General features: G+C 33.5%; 1 non-coding gene across 1 annotated transcript; it reads left to right on the forward strand.

Moving 5' to 3' along the window:
* Positions 1-931: 931 nt before the first annotated feature.
* On the forward strand, positions 932-1,003 carry Trnaw-cca (transfer RNA tryptophan (anticodon CCA)). Its single transcript has one exon. It is a non-coding gene; the product is annotated as a tRNA-Trp (tRNA).
* Positions 1,004-5,312: the final 4,309 nt, after the last annotated feature.

Here is a 5,312-nt window from a genome sequence, read left to right on the forward strand (position 1 = left end):
TTGATTCACTCGATGGTTGAGTAAACTCCTCCTCAGTTCGTCGCTCTTGATGTCGTTTTGGGAAGAGTTAGGGAGAGCGAGAGGTAGTTCCGATGTGCGTGTATGGGTCTGGAGGAAGATTCTACTCTCTGTGGGTTGTGTGTGTATGTGTGTGTGTTGTTGATCGTTGGTTTTTTTCATTGCTCAATTCTCTCTGTGAGGGGTCAATGACTGCCAAAATTCTGGCCGTTTGTTTGCATGGCTGGTTGGCTGGCAGTGCCGTTTACTTTATGGTTTGTTTGCAGTGTTTAGCGTCGCACGAACAAATAAAAAACGACAGAATAGAAGTGGCGGCGATCGATGCGATGACGACGGCGATGGGGGGAAATTTCAGCTATTAAATGAATCTTGCAGGGTGACGTTATATCAAATTGTAATTTTATTGTCTCATGCTTGGGCGCTGTTCATCGGAATAGATTTGATGCAAAAGAAGGAGGAAGCTAATGGACGATAACGCGAATATTGCACTTTTAAAGAACTTCGGTTGTGGATGTGTGTCACTCTACATAAGACTGCATTAAACTGTCTGAGGGTTGTAGTTTATTTCAACATATTTTTATTCGAAATATGATTCTCGACGACATCCAATAAATTATGTAAATGTTTTTTATTTTTTATCATAGCCATCGTGACGTATGAGTATTGATGCTGGAATAGAGCAACATTGCTTATACTCTAGAGATAGACTGTGATTCTGAATTACGTAATTCCTTAAATTTGAAACAAAACATCATATCAAAAAAGACAACAACGTGTTGCCTATCTATGGGAATGTGTTATAAAAATATATACAAGCAAACAGTGAAATTTATTTTAGAACTAAACATTTGAATGCATTTGATAGGAAAGTAAATGTGGCAATAGGAGACAGGCGGCAACGCAATTGATAAGAGACTCCGTGGCGCAACGGTAGCGCGTCTGACTCCAGATCAGAAGGTTGCGTGTTCAAATCACGTCGGGGTCAAAATTATCAATTTTTATTCGTGCCTGCGGTTTTCAATGTAGATTAGATGTGTTAGTGTAAAAATGTATATCTATGTTGTGACCTTCAACTAAAGTAGTAGTGATTTCATGAAACAATTTATACGAAAGTTCCTGAGTTGAACAAATTTTTAAAATTACTGTAGTAGGGAACTCGATCGAAGAACGCTTACTTTAATGTAAATAATTACATTAAATTATTTTAGTGTGGACAAGAACTATAGAAATATAAAATGTTTATAGTAGCTCTAAATTAACAATTGACCATTAAAATGACGTTGATTTTTGGAAATGCGATGAAAATAAGTTGGCGTCGTTTACTAAGTCTAGTTTTTGCCGACATTATGTTAAGTTATACATTTCACCTATGATAGTCTAGTACTTTTATAGCGAAATTGTAGGGACCAAGCAAATTAGTTCGTTATGGAGGAAGTTCGGTATATCCAAGTTAAGACAACACATAAGCTTAACAGGAAAAAATATATTCATTTATAGCATTTCCAGATTAAATGAAACTTTTTCCAAATTAAACGAAACCTTTCCCAAATTAAATGAAACCTTCTGCAAATTAAACGAAAGCTTTTCCAATGGAAATGAAACCTTTTAAAAATGGAATGAAACCGTTTGCAATTGGAATGAAACATTTTCAAAATTAAATGAAACCTTTATTCTTGTCCAAGGAAATATAATATTTCCAGTAGATTTAAATCAATATTTGAAAATTAAATCAAATAATATTAACAAATATAGTTGTATGTTTATGTAATTGTGATTGACTTTTTGTAATTAGGGAACCCTCCCACCCCCCCCCCCCATTCCCGATTTTTTATTTTTAAGATTTTAAATGGGCTGGTAAATGAATACCAATGCTTGTTAAGGTTTGTAACTTGGCATATATATATTTGAAGATTTAAAAAGGAAGAAAAATAATTTACAAAAATTTGTTGTTGTTGTTTTGTTGTTGTTTTTTGGGTGCAAAGAAAAGTCCACATTTTCGATGGCGGGCATGATAACTCCTCACTGGAACATCGGAATCCGAAAATTCCAACTGTGTTAGAAAGAGGCTCTCGTATGAACTAGGATTATTGACTTCGCTCTAAAATTAACAAAATGGTGGACCTTTGAAAAATTTTTTTTGGAAAATCGCCGATTTTTTACCAAAAACCATGTTAAAAAATAAGGAAGATCTTCACCGATTGGCTTTATCCTAGTTCATACGATAGCTATACACTCTCAGAGAAACGCTGCAAAATTTGGAACCGATTGGATTATTGGTTTTTGAGTTATCGTGCCCGCCATTCACAAAAAAATCTTTAGAGTAAAACGCGTTTAAAGTTTGAGAAGCCCTTTAGCCGTCACTTAATGTTGATACAATAAATCGGATATATCTTCAAGACTTCTTGAGGTTTTCACTTGAAATTTTGTAGAGACATTCCTTAATCAGTGTAGATTCGAATTATATCAACAAAAATTTTGACACCGAGAATGGGGGGGTCCCCTTAACATAAATTATCATTAATTCAGTGTGATTTTATTTAATCTTTACTACATAAAACAAAATAAATAGTAATAACAACCAGTAGTAGTAACAATCAATTTTTTTAAAATGATTTAGAACTAGAATGCAATGCCTGACCCTAAATACGAAGAACATATTTTATGAATTGCTGATGATAAGGTAACTGTTTATCTCAATGAAGGGGTTACCGCCTTGCAGCCTGTGGGTTTTTCAAAACCATGTCCATAACGTCGACTCCAAAAGATGCTACCTTAAATTTCATCTACTAACTAATCAACACGGAGCTATGTTATAAAAATGCATTTTCAAAAATAAAATTATTTAAAATATATTTTTTTAATTATAAAAAAATATTTTGTGCATATAGTTCTGCAGTTGTAGCTTCTGGATACTCTATTAAATAAGAATTATTTAAAATATTTTTTTTTTATTTTTGTACAATTTTAAATATTTTCATCTATTAACAAATCAACACGGAACTATGTTAGAAAAAAAAATAAAGTTGAAAAAGAAATGTTCAAAGGAACTACCTAGGAGGCGGAACTTATGGAGCAAAGGAGCTATAAAGAGCAAAAGAACTGTATAGAGTAAAGGTACTGTATGGAGCAAAGGAAAGAAAAGTAATAACAAAAGCCGTTCTAGTGTTTCGAAAGTAGGGTTTCGCTTAAAACCGGTTGCAGTTTCTTCCACGGTTGACATTTTGTGTTGATTTTGTTGTACCAAAATGAAAACTTTCTTTTGAGATGAAGGGGCACGTATTTGTGTTGGTGCACCATGTATCATCCCAAGTGGTTGTAGCATGTGATTTTACGCATCTCAGCCAAGAACGCATTCGTAGTTAGCTATTTGATATTTTGGTGTATCACAGTAGGATACGATTGTACTCTTTCTTGTATTAATGCACAGAAACCATTTTGGAATTTTGGCAAGTCTTTGTTGGTGTCGCCCCAGTTGGTCGTTTAAGTGTTGTTGTGCATGTTCAATCTTTGTTTTTCTGTCCCACTGCCTACAAATGTTGTCTTTGACGTCGTTGCAGCCGAGGATCATGCCGCTGATGTTAATAATTTCTCTGCAGCTCTGCTGTTTTTTGTTTATTCTTAGTGAGCATTCTGTGGCCGATGATTTGTTTTCTCTAAAGAGGGCCATTTGATAATGAGTGCACAAATATACTTGTACATATGTTTGCTGATATCTATATATGTATATAAACTGCACGAGTCTCTGCACTTGTGCATATAAGGTGAGCATGTGTTTGTATTGGAATAATCTTTTGGAATTATTTTGTTTGTACTCTGTGAAGGCTTTTTTACTGCTTTGTTCTAAAAACCAGAAGACGATCTTTTGTAGAAAATAAACAGCTTTTGCAGTTCATTAAAATGTGTTTATTTCTGTTACTCTCGGGTGAACGGTGAAGGGCGGGCGGGGTAAACAATACACACACGTAAAGATGTTGAGAGAATGTGGCACACTGAGAGATGGCATGCCTGCCTGTCCGAGGACGTTTGAGGGGTGGCGAATTTTTGCAAGTGTTAGTAAGATGTATTTGGGTTTTGTTAAGTTTCTTTTGCTATTGTAATTTATGTGGGGCAATGACCGACTGTGAGTTTTTCGGTAGAAGAAAACATCTCGCTTAATCTCTACAAAAATAATTCAAAACGCAGTGTAAACGTAACAAAACAGTATATATATATATTTATATATATACATATGTGATCACGTAGATAAGTACGATCACATAATATGGAATCAAAGCCTAGAACAGTTACAATAGCTTATACAGTATTTAACGTCTGGATTCGCTCATTAGGGTTCATAAACGATAAATGCCTTTGCAACTTGTATTTTGTTACGTTAAAATGAAAAACTGATGAAATTTGAGTGCATATAAACGTTAAATGCTTGTAATTGACGTGCATGTATGCATAAAATACTAGTGTTATTACGCCAAATTCGCTGCGATTTTTACAAGTATGTACTAATATAAAGATGTATAATATTAAAAAGAATAGTAGACAAATATAATAATAAAAAGAATAATAGTCAAATTCATTGAATCTATTCCATTTTTATATATCACGTTTTTATGCGCTATAATAAACTGAATTTCAAATGGTATACAAATGGATTGTATTAGAATATGCGAATTAAATATTATTTGTTGAAAAATGCTAAAGCAAAACCTACTAACATGCATGCTTTTACTACGCAACCCAACGGAAATGGTGTCCGAAATACAGACTCTTCCGACTCTTAATATTATTATTGGCAAACACTAGCCAAATAAAAACAAAATATATAATAAGAGTTGCGTTATAAGTGAGGTACAAAAGCTATTGAATATTATATACCGGGGAACGGATTGAGACAAATATCCGAAATCGTACTCTGTATACTGGTTTAGAAGAACTATGTGAAAGCTCTTTAATAGCTACGAACATTTCTTAGATTCAGAATTGGAGACAACGGATTTCTTCATCAACATCACTTTCATCTTACCGTATTCGATTATACGTATTATTCCAAGGAAAGTAAAATATACAATTCGAGTTTCGGGCATTTATGAAATTAAAATATATATTCATTAATTCATTATTATACACGTGGCATAATTATGAACGGAAGTCCCATTTGAGAAATTTATAATGGCAACCCTGTTTAATTTGTAACCCATCTGCCAATAATATGAAAAATAAATTCCATGAAATTGTATGCATGTCACTTAGAATAGTTGTTACCAAATTAAAAATATGTATTTTCTAAAGCTTTTAAATAT

The sequence above is a fragment of the Musca vetustissima genome, unplaced genomic scaffold (assembly GCF_032173495.1).
Source record: "Musca vetustissima isolate MV318-11 ecotype Yass unplaced genomic scaffold, APGP_CSIRO_Mvet_v1 utg2401, whole genome shotgun sequence".
Classification (NCBI taxonomy): domain Eukaryota; kingdom Metazoa; phylum Arthropoda; class Insecta; order Diptera; family Muscidae; genus Musca; species Musca vetustissima.